Below are 20,926 nucleotides of genomic sequence, written 5' to 3' on the forward strand. Positions count from 1 at the left end.
TTGTTTAATATGTATTATCTTATTTGATCCCTAAAATAATCCATGTGGTAGGGTAGCCATTACTAGTATTTCCTACTTACAGATGATAAATCAGTGCTGCAGAAAGACAAAGTGGCTGGGCTTGAGTCACATAACTAGTGCCCTGCTTTAAGCTCAGAGCTTCCTGCAGCGACAGGGCCTCCGCATGAGTGTGTGGCTTGTGCTTGCACAAGGATGCTCAGACAAGGCAGTGAATGGGGGTCGAAATAGAGGCAGTGCTCTGCTTCCCAGGATGGGTACCTTGGCTGAGATGCCCTTTTCTAATTTACACCCAAATCTGGTCAAATCAAAACAGAAACAGAATAATTTTCTGATGGCAGGAAGAATATTTCATAATGGGCCTTCATTAATGATATGATGAGTTGGGTATTCAGTGGAGGGGAGGCTGTTGATATACTGGAAGATCTGGCATAATCCTCTTGGTTTGTCACAACTTGGAGAAGGTTGAACAATCTTAGGGTCATTGTCATTGTACAAATTACCATCCAATGTGATAAGGAGGTGAGGTCAGCAGAATCATTAAATGGCTCCCAAGACTTCTGCCCTCTGCTGTATGTGGCCTGTGCACTTGCCTTTCCTTGAGTGTGGAAAGAACCTGTGAAAGTGATGGGATATTTACTTACATGTTTGCATTATGTTGTATAAGACTCCTTCCTAGCCAATGAGAGAAAGATTCCTGTGCCAGTTTTCATGAAGTAAGATGTCAAGTTATACAAACAGCTTCTAAGAGCTGAGAGTAACCCTCAGCTGATAGCCAGCGGAAAGAAAGCAGGGACCTCATTCGTACAATTCCAAGGAGCTGAATTCTGTCAACAACCAGTGAGCTTAGAGTAGAGCTCCAGATGAGACCACAGCACCAACTGAAACCTTGATTTCAACCTGGTGAGACACTGTGCAGAGGACACACCTAACCTGTACCTGTACACTTGGCACATGGAAACTATGAGATAATAAATTGTCTTAAGTGGTAATTTGTTATGCAGCAACATAGGGAGAGAGTGCATCAAACAGACTTAATAGTTGGACTAAATGGGGATGAGACTTGGTTACATAAGTATACACTCTTATGGTCATAAATTTAAACAATATATGTGTTCTTTTAACTTTAACACTTTTAATACACTCTATGTCCTTACAAGTAGATACACTTATTATTTTTTAATTTTTAAAAATGTATTTATTAATTACAGCTGACATGTACTATTATATTAGTATCAGGTATATAATATAGTGATTAAACAGCTACATACCTTATGAAGTGATCACCCTGATAAGTCTAATACCCATCTCACACCCTACATAGTTATTACCATATTATTGACTATATTCCCTATGCTGTATTTCACATCACTGTGACTATAATTATAACTAGCAATTTGTACTTCTTAATGCCTTCCACCTTTTAAACTCATCCTCCCCAACCCAACCCTATCTGGCAAACACCAATTTGTTCTCTGTATCTATGTGTTTGTTTCTGTTTAATTTGTTCATTTGTTTTGATTTTTAGATTCCACATGCAAGTGAAATAATATGGTGTTCGTTTTTCTCTGTCTGACTTTATTTCACTTAGCATAAAACCCTCTAGGGTCCATCTAAGTTGCCACAGATAATAAGATTTCATTTTTTTTGTATGGCTAAGTAATATTCTATTGGTTATCCATACCACGTCTTTTTTATCCATTCATCTATCGATAGACACTTAGGTTGCCTCCACATTTTGACTACTGTAAATAGTGCTGCAGTGAACATAGGGGTGCATATATCCTTTTGAATTAGTGTTTTGGATTTCTCTGATAAACACGAAGAAGTAGAATTGTTCAGTCATGTGGTAATTCTGTTGTTCAGTTTTTGAGGAACCTCCTTACTGTTTTCCACAGTGGCTGCACCAATTTACAATCCCAAGAGTGCACTAGTGTTCTCTTTTCTCCATATCCTCTCCAACACTTGTTTCTTGATCGATTGGAGCTAGCCATTCTGACAAGTGTGAGGTGATATCTTGTTGTGGTTTTAATTTGCATTTCCCTGGTGATTAGTGATGTTAGCATCTTTTCATATGTCTACTGGACATATGTATGTCCTTTTTGGAGAAATGTCTATTCACGTCCTCCACCCATTTTTTTAATCGGATTCTTGGCTTTTTTTGATGTTGAATTGTAGGAGTTCTTTATATATTTTGGTTATTAACCCCTTATTGAATGTATCATTGGCAAATATCTTCTCCCATTTCAGTAGGTTGTCTTTTCATATTGTTGATGGCTCCCTTCACTATGCAAAAACTCTGCAGTTTGATGCAATCCCATTTGTTTTTTGTTTTGTTTTTTCCCTTGCCCGAGGAGACATATCCAAAAAAATATTAAGATTAATGTCAAAGAGTGTACCATCTATGTTTTCTCCTAGGTGTTTAATGATTTCAGTTTTTATATTTAAGGTTTTAATCCACTTTGAGTTTATTCTTGTATATAGTATAAGAAAGTGATCCAGTTTCATTTTATTTTCTGCATGTGTCTATCCAGTTTTTCCATCATCATGTATTGAGGAAATTGTCCTCACCCCATTTTATATTCTTCTTCCTTTGTCATATATTATTTGACTATATAGGCATGGTTTATTTCTGGGTTCTCTACTCTGTTCCACCGATCTATATGTCTGTTTTTATGCAGGCACCATGCTGTTTTGATTATTATAGCTGTATATTATAGTTTGATATCAGGGAGTGTAACACCTCCAACTTTGTTCTTCTTTCTCAAGATTTGGGGTCTTTTGTAGTTACATATAAATTTGAGAATTATTTGTTCTAGTTCTGTGAAAAACCCAGATGATTAAACTACCCTCATTAATCTTTTTTTTCTTTTTTTTCTTTTTGCTGTTCTGATTGGGCATTTTCCACTACTTTGTCTTCCAAATTGCTGAGTCAGTCCTCTGCTTCATTTAATCTGCTGTTGATTCCATTTAGTGTATTCTTTATTCCATGTGTTGCATTCTTCATTTCTGACTGGTTCTTTTTTTAATGTTTTCTATCTCTTTATTGATTTTCTCACTGAGGTCATCTATTTTTTCCCTAAGTTCATTGAGCATCTTTATAAACAGTGTTTTGAATTCTGTATCTGGTAGTTTACTTGCCTCCATTTCATTTAGTTTCTTTTCTTTTTCTTTTTCTGTAGGTTTCTCTCTCTCTCTCTCTCTCTCTCTCTCTCTCTCTCTCTCTCTCTCTCAGTCTTCATTTCAGGCATGTTTCTTTATGTCCTTATTTTGATTAACTTCTTCTGTTTGTTTCTGTGTATCAGGTAGATCTACTACATCTTCCAGTCTTAGCAGGATGCCTTTATGTTATAGATGTTCTACGCGACCCAGTGGCTTAGTCTTTCTGGTCACCTGAGCTGAGTACTCCAGGGATGTCTCCTGTGTAGGGTTTGTGTGCCTTCCTGTTGTAATTGAACCTCAATTGCTGTTGGCACATCAGTGGGTGGGGTTGATCCTCAGGCTGCCTTCCTGTGAGGTCTGGCCATGACTACATTAGATAAGCTGTTGTTTGTGAGGCAGGTCCCACAGAGTGGTGGTAGCTATAGGAAGGCTCCAGTGCCAGCCAAATCTGACCTTTGGCTGTGTCATTTGTGAAGCTGGTTGGGTGATTCACTGGTGTGGTCTGAAGCTGGTCACTGGTTGTGCTGGTTTTGGAGTCTCTTGGGAGTGGCTCCAGTGCAGGCCAAGTTTAGCTTCAACTTGTGCTGGGCTTGGTGCCTCTTGGTAGAAATTACAAAATGATCTATGGTTTGTTGACACTTGTGCTGGGCTTGGAGGTGCTTGGGAGATGGTACACTGTGAACCAAAGCTGGCTGCCACTTGTGCTAGGATTCGGACCCTCTGGTAAGCACCATGATGTGAGCTGAGGCCAGGCTCCAATTGTGCTGGGTTGTGATACCTTAGTTGAAACTACCTTCCAGGCCAAGACTGGCTGCCACTTAACTCAGCTTTGGAGCCATTTGATGGGATTTATAATGCAAATTGAGACTGGTTGCCCTTGTTGGGCTTGAGGCCACATTGCAAAAACTACAAGGCACTCTGAAGCCAGCTGCTACCTGTTTGGGGTTTGTGTACCCTTGAGAATTTTTTGAAAAGTCTGAGTGCTAGTGGTGGCAAGGAGCTTGTGTGGAGGAGCCGCTGGAAGAGGCTGGGGAGGGGTGGGGTAGGGTCTCAGGGAATCACTAGAGTGGGTGAATAGTGTTTTCCAGGTTAATATAGAGTTCAGATTAGGTGCCTGCCTGTGCTGGGACAGCAAGGTGGGAGAGGAGTTCAACAAAGGAACAATGGCATCTGCCAGCCCTTCCATGCAGGGGGAAAGTTGCCCCAGCCCCAGTCTCTCCAGCACTTGCCCTGCAGTTAATCACTTTAATTCCTCCCTGTATGTCCCTGTCACTTTTTGAGCTGCTGCACCTACACTGAAGCTTAGACCAGGTAGATTTGTGAGTGAGTGAGCCTGTGCATGTTCCCTTTAAGGGAAACACCTGACTCTAGGAGCTCTTTGTCTTTCTCAGATGCAATTCCCACTGGTTTTCACAGCCAGATGTCATGGGGACTCTGTCACTGATGCCTTGGGTTAGACAGCCTATGTGGGACACGGACACTTCATTCCTCAGGGGGCCTCTGCAGCCAAGATATTCCTCCTGATTCTGAATTACCACATTGTGTGTGTGTGTGTGGGGGGGGGGGGGGAGTAACTGCTTGATCTGCATCTCTGCCCATCCCACCAATCTTGACCTTGCTTCTTCTTTATATCATTAGTTACAGTAATTCAACTCAGATAGTCTTTAGTGGTTCTCAATGATGGTTGTTCTATAATTTAGTTGTAATTTTGATGTGGTCTTGGGAGGAGGTGAGTAGCTTACCATCTTGACCGGAAGTTAACAACACATGTCTTTATACTAAGGAAATGATCCATAACTCATATTCTGAACACAAAAGCAACATTATACTAATTTATACTCAGGCTCTCTAACACATCATAAAAATAGGCTTTCTGTTCCTAAATTCCAGATCAGTGAATCTGATACACGTACTTGCTGTCTTAATTATTATAAAAATGGAAAACAATGTTTTGTTTTATTTCATAATACAAAAAGTTTAGTTAAAGAAATCAAGTTTTGTTAATTTTTTAAAAACATAATACAGATAATTGCTGGGCTATGATATTAGATTTTGTTGACATGTGCATGGTTCTATATGTTGAGTGTGTGTTAGCTCCATTTTGTAGATGAATAAATTAAACCATTGATTAATTTAAGTAATGTTAGTCCTGGGTTCAAGATTATTTTGATCATGCACACCTTCAAAAGTAAAACAAATAAACCAAAACGAAACAAAAATAACTGTAATAGTCTCAAGAGTTTTTCACAATTGTTAAAATAACACAACAAAAGAATCCTTTAGTTAGGAGAGATAATGTTGGCTAATGTGATATCTAAGCTATTTCCTCCATAACTATGTTAGAGCCTCCAGGGCTTGAGATTAACTTCCCAAGTGAATTCCCCTAGCTCCACCCCTTCTCCACCCCTTGTGTGCCTGTGTGTGTGTGTGTGTGTGTGTGTGTGTGTGTGTATGTGTGTGTATGTATCATGCCAAAAAAATGTATTCACATTTTAAGAAAGGAAAACTGTATTAAAATTGTAACACTCAATATATACCAATAACAAAAGATTAATACAAGTCACATTTGATTTCTGCAATTATAAGAGGTGCTCAAAGTGGTTACCATCAGTGTCCAGACACTTCTGATTATGGCAAACTACATATATATATAGGCAAACTATATATACTATATTTATATATATATATAATACATATATATAAATATATTGTATATTATATATATATATTTTACCTTTTGATGCTGATTTGATTTGCAGAGGACTTCTTCAGCATTCTTAGCTTTCTGCTCGTCTTTTGAATAGATGTTTTAGATCATTTCTAGATTCCTGAGTCTGTGCTCACAAAAATCTGTCTGTTTTTTCTTTGCTTCTAGAACTCTAATCTACTTTATGCCCTGGATCCCCACTGGAGGGAAAACAGGTTATCTTGGGTTCTGCAATAGGCCTGTTTTGTCCTGGTCCAATTGTTCTCCGTGATAAGTGAAAGTTTAAATGATTGAAATCAAAGAACTATGTCCAGTATTTGTTTGTTATATTAAAGAATATAAAATAAATGGCTTTATATGTAGGAGTACTTGCTAATGAAATTTATATACCCTTAATTACTGAAATATTGTTTTCATAAATTAGATATCTAATTATAATCCTGTTGATTAAAAATAATTGAAGTAGGTTTTGTGATCAATAAGGTAAGAGATTACCGTCCATTATACAGTTGTTTAACAATTGTGGCTTCCATATTATGGAGAAAAATATGTTAGAAGCAAACAGCAATATTTTTGTATTTGTCTCTCTTACAAAAATGGATACAAACACAACGAATGGGCATAATGTATACTGAAATATTTTACTTTGTAATGATTTCAATAAATTCTGAAACCATGGGTTATTTGTTTGAAGCATTTATTTAAAAATATATAATCAGGGTTAAAAATTTGGAAGCCTTTAAAATAATATTTGATTTCTAGTCACTTAAATTCATTTCAGATGTAATTACCTGACCTAAAATAAAATATAATTAATTATGTTATATCAAGTAAAGAAATATATATTTCAGAGTAATGTGCATAGAATGATAATTTATCTTAAAAATTCTGATTAAAAAAAGACTAACAATATTGCTTATCTTTTAGTGATAAGTATATGGGTTACCTTTCTTCTTTTCTGTATGTTCAAGTTATTCTATAAGAAAATAATATATTTTTCTGTAACAGGTAATTTAAAAATAGTGATCTAACAATTATAAGTTGTTACAGCTAAACGTAAAAAGGGAGGGGGGCTTTAAAAAGTCACTTGTCTGAGGTGTGTTCTTAAATTCCAGATCAGTGAATCTGATTTCTTTCTTTATTTTTCTCTCTTGGCATTCAACCATACTCCTTTGTCATCTATCTGTATTTTCAGTGGCATCTTGATATCTTCTTTGCAGTTCTGGCCTTGCCTTTTGACTTTTTAAGAGTTTTTACCTCTTCTCTGGTTTTTATTTTGAAATATGAATGTCTCCCTTATTAGAAATCCACATTTCTTAGCCTGTGTCTTGACACTAAGCACAATTCCCTAGTGCTAACCCCCTTCTTCTTGAAGTCCTGTCTCCCTTGTCTTCCATGCCAGCATATTTTCCTTGTTTTCTCCCTCTCTTTCTGGAAAGTTCCCTGTCTCCTTTGCCAGTTATTTCTCATGTTTTCCTTTATTTGTTAAACTTAGGTTTTCCTCTAGACCCTGAGCTAAGCTTTTTCTTTTTCTTTTCTTATAATGTACTCCTGGCCATTTCCAAGTCTTTAATACCTAAATGTTGCCAAAATCTAAATTCTTATCTCCAACACATGACTTCTCTCTTTTGCTCCAGACTCATGAAGATGAAAGCCCAAACCTCAAGCTCAGGGTGTCAAAAATAGAACTCATCATCTTTTCTTCCAAACCTGACCCCCTTCTTATGTTCTATCCACAGAAAAGAATATTATCATCTATCCTGTTGATCGCTCTTGACAGAACATTGTGAGTCCTATGAAATTTCTTTCCTTACCTATTTATCAATGCTCAATTAACTACCAAAAGATGTTAATTCTATTGTTTAAATGCCTCCAGAATCTTTCCACTTGTAATAATCCCCATTATTTCCTTCATGGTTTAGCCCAAAGTCAACTGGTTCCTTGGCTAATACAAACCTGATTTCCCATACCTATACTACTCTCCTCAATCACTATAGCGAGAGTTCATTTTTGTGAACACACATATAGAAACTGATTTCTATTGTCTCTAACCATTTTGTACTATAGCCTAAAAGCATCTTCATATAGTTCCTGTATACCTTTCCAGTATTATAAACTATTCTTTTTTTCTCAATATATAATCCACTCGTAATGGACATTTTGCCTCGGATCTTTGCATCATAAATCTTTTTTTCTTCCCACTTTGTCTCCTAGCTTAATGTCTATTCTTTCTACAGTTTTCAGTTTATATGTCACTTCTTTCAGGAGCTCTACATTGACCCATCCTTACCCTCAGACTAGGTAAGCTCCTTTTAAAACAAACAAACAAACAAAACAAAAAAAACAACAAAGGAAACAGCATAAATAGCACATGTTAGATCTTCAATATCTGTCGTTTCCACTTGACTATAAAGTTATGTTTGCTTAACAAGGGGGATACATTCTGAGAAATGCACCTTTAGGTTATTTCATCGTTGTGCAAACATCACAGAGTGCATTGATACAAACCTAGATGGTACAGCCCCACTGTACCAGCCCCACTGTACTAGACTACAATGAATAGCCTATTTATCCTGGGTTGCAATCCTGTACAGCATGTTACTGTACTGAATATTGTAGACAATTGTAACATAATAGTACATATTTTCTATTTTTAATTTTTAAAATTTTTAAAATATTTTTGTTAAAAACTAAGACACAAACACACACATTAGCCTACGCCTACATAGGGTCAAGATCATTGTATCTAAACATAAAATGATACGGGAAAAATATGGTATAAAAGTTAAACAATAGCATACCTGTGCAAGGCACTTACCATGAATGGAGCCTGCAGGACTGGAAGTTGCTCTGGGTGAGTCAGTGAGTGAGTGAGTGTGAAGGCCAGGACATGACTGCACACTGCTGTAGACCTTATAAACACTGTACACTTAGGCTGCACTACATTTATAAAAAATTATCTCTTTAATAATATATTAGCTTACTATGACATTTCTACTTTATAAACTTTTAAACTTAAAAAAAAATTGTGACTCTTTTGTAATAACACTTACCTTAAAAACATAAACACATTGTACAGCTATACAAAATATTCTTTTTATGTGCTTATTGTACAAGCTTTTCTATATTTATTTATTTTTTACTTTTAAACGTTTTGGTTAAAAACTAAGATACAAACACACACATTAGCCCAGGCCTACAAATGGTCAGGATCATGAATATCACTGTCTCCACCTCCACATCTTGTGCCACTGGAAGGTCTTCATGGACAATGACATGCATGATGCTATGATGACAATGACTTCTGGAACACCTCCTGAAGGACCTTCCTGAGGCTCTTCTTGAGGAGGTATCACTCTTTTCAGAAATATGTCCGTGGTAGTTTGCTTGGTCATAGATTATCTTGCAAGCAGATAATGCACCATGAACATTCCTCTGTATTAAGGAAAATCTTTCAGTGTTGAGGTTCATGCTTTCCAAATTTTTAAGGAGCTTGTTGAGATCTGTAAACACTTAGCTAAAGCCTTCGTTGTGAATTGTCTTAGGGGTTCTGCTTCTGAATGGACCACCATCATATATGGAGTCCGATGTTGGATGAAACATTATATTGCACATCAGAGTATATTTGAGGAGGCTAAGGTTCTTACTTACATTGTGTTAGTGTTTCTCTAGAACATACAACAGTGTAGACATGACAACAATGCAGTCACATTGCAGATACTAAAAAACACGTGTTGAATAATAGACTAATGAGGATGATTTGCTCTGATGGGACAGCATTGGTTCATATACATATATCAGCTGTCCCCAGCATGCCTAGCTCCTGAGAAGCTTGAGGTCTTCTAATGAAAGAATTCAGAGGGAAAATAGATAAATAACTTACCACTCTTCTTTGACTGTGTCTTTTTTTACAAGCTATTGAGGCTTAAGTCATTTTGTGTGAGGAATAAAGTAGTTATTCTTACAACTCCAAAGAGATCCTCTGTATTCCTGAGGGGACTAGGCCCAAGTGTGTGTAATTGCTGGCTGTAATCCTAATCAGAAGCTTGAAGTACCGAGAAACCCATGACATATTTCTTGTCTTCTGTCTGAAAACTTTCACATTGACATCAATCAGTGGTCAGCTGAAGAGCTGCAGACTGTGTGGACTAAGGCTGGGAATGGGAGAAGGAATGTTAGCGCTTCATCCAAAACAAATTTCTCCATTGTTTGACAGCTGTTGAGCAATAAGAAAAGATGCAGTCAATTTGGATTCTTTTTCTCACTTGTGACCTGCAGTCTTTTGGCAATGCAACATGCCAGTCAAGAACAGTAGGGGAAACATTATCATAATTTGTTCTTTAAGGTTTTAAAGTCTAAAAAGCACACACAAAAGATACAAAGGTGTGATTAAACAAGACGTATTGTTATTATGTAGATATATATCTAATTATATATATATATATATATATATATATATATATATATATATATATATATATTAATGTCAACCAACAAGATAGAATGCCAAGATGATTTCTGTACAAAATTCCAGAAAATTAATGTTACACATTTAACAAAAATACAAAATATTTATCTATAGTTTTAATTTTTCAGGAGTTCTTATTTCTAAATTCCCCCAATTGTGGCCTCAAGCATAATGGAAGTTAGAAGAGAGAGTCCACAACAAAAAGGCATCGAGATCATCTGGATTCTGCCATAGGACTGTTCTGTCAAATTGTTCACACAACTTTCTTCTAACAGGCAGAAATTCTGAATAATTTACAGAGTTTCTCCTAGGAAAGAAACTTATAAACCACATAAATAAGTTAAGGGAAAAGGACTGTGAAAAACTGAGATGTCTCTGAGATTTTTACCCTACTTGCAAACTAACAAGTTAGCCTGCCATGGTTTCATGGATATTGGCGAGACACGAGACTCCTGGGTCAAAGACACAGAACTTTATGACTCATGGCAAAACAAGCAGCATGAGTATCATGTGCTAATTCCCGTTGCCTCCCAAATCCTACAGGAGTGATAGTGAATGGTCTTGGTGGATTCTGCACACATAGTGAGTTTGTGTCACAGTTGAGGAATCCCCAATTCAGGAAATCCGAATGTCTGATAAGAGGCTATAAGCCGATGGCCCTTTGTGCCAGAGAGGGACACTGTCTCTAATTTCCAAGGCTAGGAAAGATACCTCTTATGTTCACAAGGCAGACAAAAAAGTGGGAGAGCCTTAGGTAATTGTTAAATAAATTAAGGGGAAAAGACTTAGTAACTTTTTTCCCCTTTTCTTTCTATCGTGCCTTAAACTTAGAAAGCAGAGAGAATACTTCAAATAAAACCAGATACTTATGTTATTATAATGGACATGAACGATTAGGCATTCAGCTCTCTTTTGTTTTTCTCATCATCCTTCATCATGGCTCAGAGTAATATTTACTTAGCATACAGTAAGAACTCATAAATACATATTAATTGCATGAATGCTCAGAAGGATGTCAGATAAGCATTGCTGCAGCTCATCTCCAGAGAAGAAGCAGTAACTGTCCAGACAGAAAAGTCACCAGCCACCGGCTCACTCCTACTCTGACTTCAAGCACACTTCTTTAACACCGAATAACATCCAGCTGTAGCTCAGATATGTCACCTGGTACAGAAAATTACTATTATTTTAGATTTTTGTTACACTGATGAAATGAAGCAATGCTATGCACCATCACTTTAGGCATAGGCAGAATACCGATTCTACCAGAAATTTTCATGTTTGTTGTGCATGTTAAGGCAAAACCTGTGATAAACACTCTCTTTACCTATGGGAAGCTAAAACCTCATAAACATGTGGTCTTCTCCTGCAGAGTGTAAAGATTGGTAAATAAAGAGCTCTCTGATAGAAAAAGTGCTCATCCCTGTGAGGTCAATGAGTCCTTTGAAGTCACCATGGTTCTATTCAGTGATCGGGAAGAGTTCATTAACCCAACGCAAATAGACTATTTACTCCTACCTAGAGAATCATGCTAATTAAATTGCTCTGTTTACCCACCTATGTCCTGATTTCCTATGAATACATGAATGTCTTGAGTCTCATTTCCTATGTTTTTTTTTGAAGGCAGGGATGATTACAGACGAACACTTTCCAACTTGTACTTCAAAATCTCAGACTTCATTGGACTTCTTTAAAATCAATTTTTTAAAAGCTTGCCACAATAGTGTTATATTTAGTAAGAGAGCCCTCATGGAGGAATTTTAAAGTTTTATTTGTTTCTAAATGTCTATAATAATTATCTATGGACACATTTTATTGCTATCTTATTTCCTTCTAGTTAAATTCAAAATATTCATTCCTTCTACTTAAGGCTAATTTCTACATCTGTGCCATGAATTTCATCTTCAGGAATCTTAAATTATAAGCAAGTGTCTGTCTTTTGTATATTCTCTCTCTCTCTCTCTCTCTCTCTCTCTCTCTCTCTCTCTCTCTCTCTCTCTCTCTCTTTCTCTCTCTCTCCCCCTCACTGTAACTTTCCCACTGGCTTTTAAATGTGCTTATGTCTCTTTTATAAAGCATCAACCATAACAAAAAAATCTCTAGGCATCGCATCTCCTTCTGGTAAATTGCCTCTTTATTTTCTACACTTCAAAGCCAAACTTCTCAAAACAATTATCTTTGTGTCTATTTCTTCTCTTTATTTTAATATGGATTTGTTTACTTTATGAACCATTGAAACAGTTTTCATTAAAGTTAATACTGATAGCTTGATAACAGAATCTTAGAGAGATTTCCAGTCATTTTCCACAAGTCCTCTCAGCCGCATTCAAAGTTTTGAGTACTTTTTTTTTTCTTAATTTCTCTTCCATTTGCATTTAGAGCCTACCATCTCCAGGTTTTACTTTGAACCTTTCTGCTGCTCATTTTTGTCTTCTTTTCAGGATTAGCCTCATCTACCTTGGACATGAAATGCTGATTCCAAGGATTCTCTTTTTCTTACTGTATTTTTTTCTTTTTTTAAAATTGATTTCAAGCATATTTGCTGTTTCAATTGCAACATATTTACAGATGACCTAAAAATATATAGCTCCAACCCACTTATCGTCTGATTTCTGGATGCATATATTCAACTGCCTTTTTGACATTGTCTTTTGGATACTCAAAGTCATCTAAATCTAAAATTCTCCAACTAGAGGGGCAACTTTATATCCCCCCAATCTTCCCCCACAACACCATGCTTCTCCAAAACACCCTCTTATTTTATTACCTAAGCCAGAAATCTTGAGTCACTTTTGATATGTTCCTTTGCTAAATTCATCAGCAAATCTCATTGATTTTTTTCTTACACTGTTCTCACCACCTGTACTCCACTACTTTAGACAACACTTTCAATACCTTTCTCAGATATGAGTAGAGTAGGCTTATAAGTAGTCTATCTGCGTTCGCTCTGGTCCCCCTTCAAACCATAATGACAATAAAAAATTTTAACATGTGTGCCTTTAAAAACAAAACAAAACCAACCAAACAAAAACTACCCACATTACTATTTTAGCCTCCCATTGTCCTTGGGTCAAAGCAAACTTTTCAAGGTGGTCAACTCTGCCCTCTCTAGGCTCTCTCCATATAGTTCCTCATCCTCTGGGCTCTAGCTATGTTAGTTTTTCTCTTGATCCTTAACATTACACATGCTCTTGTTTTCCCATGGTGTTATGCACATTTTATTGTCTCCTTGGATGTTCCTCTTTTGAATCTTCATGTACACAACTATAACTTATCCTTCAGCACTCAGGTCAAGGATGCTTTGCTCACAAAAGCCTGCTTACATTTTTTGACTAGGTTAGTTTTAGTTTTCCCTGTTATGTGTTCTCAAAGCATGCTTGTCCATCTCTCTTATCTCTAGACACAGAAACAATTTTACATGTTTGCACAATTATTTGATTAATATCTGTCATCTCCATTAGAATATAATATATACAAAGTTAGCGGTGGATCTTTTTTTTTTTCTTGGTAGGGATTTTCACACTGAGAAACATATGAGAGGCATTCAGTGAATGATTCATGGCATAAGAAATAAAAACAAACAAACAAATAAAAAAACAAAATAAAACCCAATAGATTAGGAATAAAAGGCTTGTAGAATAGAAGAGAATGTCAATGAGGCAGTCAACGAGCTATAAAAGAAAAGAAGGAGAAAAGAAAGAACAATGGGAAAGAGGAGAAAAAGATCCATTTGGTTTAAAAAATTATTAAAACTTTTGTATGTGCTAAGCATTGTGTTAAGATATTTATAAGCATTACCCTTAAGACAAATCCAAAGGATGAACTACTTTCATTTCTGTCATAGATGAGACAACTGGGGCATAGGAAAGTTCAGCATCACAGTATGTGTAAGTGCTATGATTTAAACCAAAGTTAGTTTGAATGGAATGAAATGATTAATGTAGAATTTTCAAGCCCAAGATTATAGTTTTGAATTAAATATTTGGGTAACATAGAATGCTTGAGAGCTTTTGAGAAGTCCACTTATGTGGTTCCAATGGGATATATCAAAAACAACCCAGTATCATTTACTAGATCAAGTAAAAAAAAAAATGGTAAAAATAAACAATTAATTATCAGATGACTGATTTTTAATTATCAAATAATGTTTTCTATTTTAAAAATAACAATTCAGTTACTATGAACAATAACTATGTTTTCCAGTTTTTTTGAGATATAGTTGAAAAATAACATGGTATAAGTTTAAGGTGTACCACATAATGATTTGATATACGTATATAATGCAAAATGATTACCATAATAAGTATAGTTAATATCCATCACCTCACATGGTTACATTTATTCCCTTGTAATGAGAACTTTTAAGGTCTACTCTTAATAACTTTCAAATATACAGTTCAGTATTGTTAACTATAGTTACCACACCGCACATTATATCCCCAGAAGAACTTATTTACCTAATAACTGGAAGTTTGTACTTTATGACCGCCTTCACCCATTCTCCTCACATCTCACTATCTGCCTCTGGCAACCACCAATCTTCCTCTGTTTCTATGAGGGTTTTTTTTGGTTTGTTTTGTTTGTTTGTTTTTTAAGATTCTATGTATAAGTGAGATCATACAGTATTTTTCCTTCTCCATCTCACCTTATTCACTTAGCATAATGCCTTCAAAATCCATTTATGTATTTATACCATCAATGAACATTTAGTTTGTTTCCATGAATTTGATTCTTTTGAATGGGCATTATAATGCAATGGTTGAGAGCCCAAACTTTATAGAGAGAACAGAAACAGTATTTTAGCACTTAGACTTCTTAGCACTAACACCTCAATTGCCTGGGGCAATTGGCTTATAGTCTTTAATCAACAGTGGAATAATGACTACCTTACAGGATCATTGAGTGTATTCAATGAGATAAAATATTTTAAAAATTCTCAAACCTTAGTTGCTAACTCTGTTGAGTTTTTAAAAAGTAGTCATTGACAATGACAATAATAATAAAGAAAAAAAAGGAGGAGAAGCAAAAACAAAAAAGACAGAAAGAAAGTAGAAAGCAAGGAAGATAGGGTAACAGTACCAGCTCTGTCTTACTGATGTATCTTTTATGCCTCATTCTTATAACCACAAAACTCTACCATGGGCTCATATCCAGGGCAGCTTCTTGGTAAAACTATAAATTCTGACGTTGCTACTGAGTGCACAGGTCTTCTTCATTCCTAATTGTTCCTTCCTTAATTAGATAATGTTTACTCTCTTGCCATCTTCTTGGCTGTCTAGCATTTGTCATTACCACACCCATTCTAAGAGGTCAGTAATTCCCAGTTGCTCCCTCATCTCTGTGTGTCATTTTCCTCAGAGCTCTGTACTCAGCTGTCTATCCCTTAGAATATCATCTAACAAAATCGTGGTATTTCAGTGTTAATGTTTAATAGAAACTTTAATATATTACTTGCCTATTGCCCAAAGGTATCTGCTTTTTAAATGGCTGTATCAATCCGTGTTCAAACAGAGAAACAGAACCAGTAGGAGATTTATTGTCAGGGATTGACTTACCTAATTGTGAAGGCTGGCAAACCAAGTCTGAAAACTGTAGGGCAGGCAATCAGTAAGGATAGGCTAGAACCCTGGGGCACAAGCTGAAGTCACTGCCCACAAGCAGAATTTCTTGTTCTGCGAAGCCTCAGTACTGATTTTAAAGCCTTTCAGCTTCCCTTACATGAAATCAACTGATTGTAGACTTTAATGACCTCTACAAACAACCTTCACAGCAACACCTTAATTAGTGTTTGATTGAATGACTAGGGATTATAGCCTAACCTAGTTGACACGTAAAATTGACTATCACAGTCCACGCCTTGTCAATTTAGCACCTATACCCATCTCTTTAAATCATACTTCATTTCCAAATAAGGACAATAGCAAAGTCCTGCTTTTGTGTAACATGCTACAAGTATCCAGTGTATAACCAAGACATACTAACTCTTTCCTCAGGAAAGGATGGGAAGTCCTCAGGTGATGTTCACTTTTCTCCTTTGATTTCCTGTAACTTAAATACCGTGATATGCAGTTAACTATAATCAATATATCTTATGTTACATAACATGGGAAATGAGGGAACAAAAGGAAAATATTTTGTTAATAAGTATACATACATTTTTATAACAAAAAACAATTCTTCATTTTGCAACTGGTCACGTGGTCACCACTTGTATTTACAATCACCTTCTTTTACCATTCATTCCATATTCATTTTGCCCTCAGAAAGAACTTCAGCTGGATATGATTCTTTGCCTCATGGGGTGACACAAACCTTTATTCCTAAAAGGTCTGGACAATGAGAAGCCCTGCCTAAATTGGGTCATTTAGCTTTCCATTGACTTTAAGTCACAGGGCATGGTACTACCATGAGATGGACTAAAGGATCTCTACTATTCCAGACATATTCTTAACTCCTTAACACAGTAGCAACCAAGTTTTCTCCTGGCAATCAGGATCAATAACTCCATCCAGTATTGCTTGCTTGCTTGCTTTCTTTCTTTCTTTCTTTCTCTTTCTTTCTTTCTTTCTTTCTTTCTTTCTTTCTTTCTTTCTTTCTTTCTTTCTTTCTTTCTTTCTTTCTTTCTTTCTTTCTTTCTTTCTTTCTTTCTTTCTTTCTTTCTTTCTTTCTTTCTTTCTTTCTTTCTTTCTTTCTTTCTTTCTTTCTTTCTTTCTTTCTTTCTTTCTTTCTTTCTTTCTTTCTTTCTTTCTTTCTTTCTTTCTTTCTTTCTTTCTTTCTTTCTTTCTTTCTTTCTTTCTTTCTTTCTTTCTTTCTTTCTTTCTTTCTTTCTTTCTTTCTTTCTTTCTTTCTTTCTTTCTTTCTTTCTTTCTTTCTTTCTTTCTTTCTTTCTTTCTTTCTTTCTTTCTTTCTTTCTTTCTTTCTTTCTTTCTTTCTTTCTTTCTTTCTTTCTTTCTTTCTTTCTTTCTTTCTTTCTTTCTTTCTTTCTTTCTTTCTTTCTTTCTTTCTTTCTTTCCCTGTTACAAGGAATCCAAGTAGTTATAAGGAATCCAAAGTGATTGAGTGGCAGTCTTAACTTCCAGTTCAAGGATTTATTGTTGTGTCTGCTTATGAAAGCATTTCTCCCTTTGCAACTAAGACCAGCGTTGCCCAAGATCACAGGGATGGGAAACAAAAATTTTGCTAGTGGATTCCTGGTAGTAGTAGTCAGTGGTACCGCTCTCATTTCTGCCTTTTGATTTCTGGACCCACGAATCCTGGCTATGGGAGAAACAACACCACATTCAATGTTGATTTAAAGCATATACAGCCTCCTGACCAGTCCTACAAGATATTGCCAACTAACCAGTGCTATAACTGAATCTTCCAAAGGCTATCCCACCATGCTATCAAGACAGCTGCTTCAGGATGATGGGCAATATTGTAAGATCAGTGAATTCTGCGAACATGGGCCCACTACCGCACTTTATTTGCTATGAATTGAGTTCCTTAATCAGAAGCAGTGCTGTGTGTAACACAATGTTATTGGATAAAGCATTCTAGTAGTTTTTGCAGAAGTGCTATGTGCCACTCAGGGAAATCCACATCCAAGATAAGTGTCTATTCCAGTAAGAAGAAAAGTTTGCCTCCTCCATAATAGAAGTGGTTCACTGGAACCAAGCTTCACCAGTTAGTTGGCCAATCGTCCAAGTGAATGGTTCCAGATTGGGCATTCATCAGTGGCCATGGCCTATTCAGCCTCAGTCTGTTTTTTTTCTCCTTCCAGGCAAATGGACAGGTATACTGCCAAAATTTCTGCCCACTTGGAGAATTTTTCTTTACCACTGTTCTTCAAGAATGTGCCAGGAAGGGACTTTAGTGCTGTCCAAATTTGGTGATGCCAGCAAATCATGCCAGAACTATTTGTAACCAGAGTGGGTTTTCTCTTCCTTAGTCAATTGGTTGTAGGGAACTCTTCATGAGGCCGTAAATCCAGGCTGGAAGAGAGAATATAAGTTAGCAGAAATAGGGGCCATAAGCATTTGGGCCACTTCCTTATACAGCTTACCTGTATTCAGGGCAGTGGCTAAATATTTAGAGAGGGACCCCTAAAATGTGAAAAATTTCAGAGGGTTCTACCAGGAATTGCTGGTAAAACAGGAATTGCTGTGATGAGGCTCAGAACCCAATTAAAGGGTTAATTGGAGGATCAATTATGAATGAAAATGACATGCTTTTCATGGTTATCCATCTCACCTTCTTTTCAGATGTAGCTTTTCTTTGATAACATCCTCAGATCTCAAGGTCAGCCTACAATGCTGGCCAAGGCCATACAAGATATGACAATTAAGTTCGCAAACTCATCCTAGAAAAATTCCTACATACCTCATTGCTGAATATCATCTTTGAAGTACTCACCTTGGGAAACTATGTACCAACGCTAGTGTCTATTCCACCCTTCAAAGCAATTTTGGAACTCTTTATCTGGAATGGCAATCAAGGCTATCTTCATATTACCCTTGATGTCCTGAATGTCACCAAAATGTCTTTCTTTCAATATTTTCTTTATCTTTGGGTAAAAAAAAAAGAAGTCATGGGGGCCATATCAGGTGAGTAGGGAGGGCATTCCAATACAGTTATTTGTTTACTGGCTAAAAACTCCCTCACAGACAGTGCCATCTGAGCTGGTGCATTGTCGTGATGCAAGAGCCATGCATTGTTGGCGAAAGTTCAGGTTGTCTAACTTTTTCATGCAACCTTCTCAGAACTTCCAAATAATAAACTTGCTTAACTGTTTGTCCAGTTGGTACAAATTCATAATGAATAATCCCTCTGATATCCAAAAAGATTAGGAACATTGTTGCAACAAGTTTGTGAACTGAATTGCCAGACTTCCTATACCAGTCCCATCTCCTGAGACAAACAGAGGAGTTTTCTGCTAGATAGTATCATGGAGGATGTTTCTTAGAGTTAAAAATATCTATTGAACTCCCAATTTTTCTAAGTCTTTTCAACATGTGCCACACCACTCTTGTGGTTTAGAAATTGTCTCCATACTTTATTAATATATGGCTGTTAAAATGAAGTGTGAATAGAATTAGACATTTTCTTTAAATTTTTGTTATCAAAAAATGTGTCTTGAATGATTAGTAACTTCTCTCCATTCACACATTTGATGCTTAATGTTTCCCAAGTTAGCTCAGGGAGACTTGCATTTTCCATTCCTGCAGCGCAGAGCAGGTGGAGGACACCACGATGCCAGAAGTATGAGCTTGCCTAAAACCCTAGGTTTATACTTCCCTCGAGATTATACACTGTGTTTTCTTTTATTTGAGGATTATTAAATAAAGTACACTTGCCTTGTTTTCTTTATTAGTGATGATATTATATCCAAATTGAGATTTTACCTTAAAGTATATAATATGCTGCTTCATGAAATGAGAAAATGTTCATAACAGAATTTGAGCCTTTATAACCTTTTCTGACATTTAAATCATGTTTGATTTAATCTAAAATTATTGGGATTAAGTTATCTAAGATTCACCATGAAAATTTTATAAATACATGTAACTGTGGCCTCCAATCCAATAAGTATAAAAGCCATAACTAGAATACTCAACTAGTTAGGTTAAAAATATGTCTTTATCAAAGTATCCTAGCTAGTACCATAATGTGATACATAAGAAATATAAATATTTATATATTTCTTATGTATTTATGTGCCCAAAAAATGTACACATTTTAAGAGATGTTATCTATGTATTACTTCTTGAAATGAATTACAAAAATGAAGTGGCAATGCATAGTATGATATTCCCTCAAAAGATGGTGTTAATCAAATGAATGCTAGCATCATTCATTGTATTATAATTTTAATGCAGTTTTTTTTTCCTTTTTAAAAATGTATTATATTTTTTGACACCCTCTGTATATATTTGGTCATTCAGATGACTGAAATATCTTCACAGATATATTTGGTCTTCATCCACAGTTCCTGGCTCACAACTTCCAAACCCCTTGGAATTTCCTAAGTGATGAGAACAAAAATGGTGTCTCTAGTTACCTTAATGAGGTGATTTTTGGACCTCACCCAAAGGTGGGAGCTGGTTGCCAGTAGATGCCAACCACGTGGTTAGAGGATTGGAACTTTTAGTTCCACCCGCTGATTTCTGGGGAAGGGAAAAAGGACGGGAGAAACTTCTGAGGTTGAATCAATTGTCAATCACCAATGACTTTGTCAGTCATGACTACGTAATGAAGTCTCAATAAAAACCCAAAAAGACAGCTCCTTGGTCTTCCATGTGCCACTGGGCTGGGCCCCAAGCTCCACAATGACAGAAGCTTCTTTGTTCAGGACCTCACCCTATGTACCTCTTCATCTGGCTGTTGATTGATGTTGTTTAATATCCTTCATAATAAATCAGTCATCTAGTGAGTAAGTGGGTTTTCCTGAGTTCTAAGTTGTTCTAGCAAATTAATTGAACCCAAGAAGGAGGTCCTGGAAACCTCTGATTTCTAGCCAGTTGGTGAGAAGTACATGTAACAGCTTAGACTTGGCGATTGAAATCCTCAGTTGGAGGGAGTCATTGGAACCT

The sequence above is a fragment of the Rhinolophus sinicus genome, chromosome 14 (genome assembly GCF_057876585.1).
Source record: "Rhinolophus sinicus isolate RSI-liver-muscle chromosome 14, RSI-T2T, whole genome shotgun sequence".
Classification (NCBI taxonomy): domain Eukaryota; kingdom Metazoa; phylum Chordata; class Mammalia; order Chiroptera; family Rhinolophidae; genus Rhinolophus; species Rhinolophus sinicus.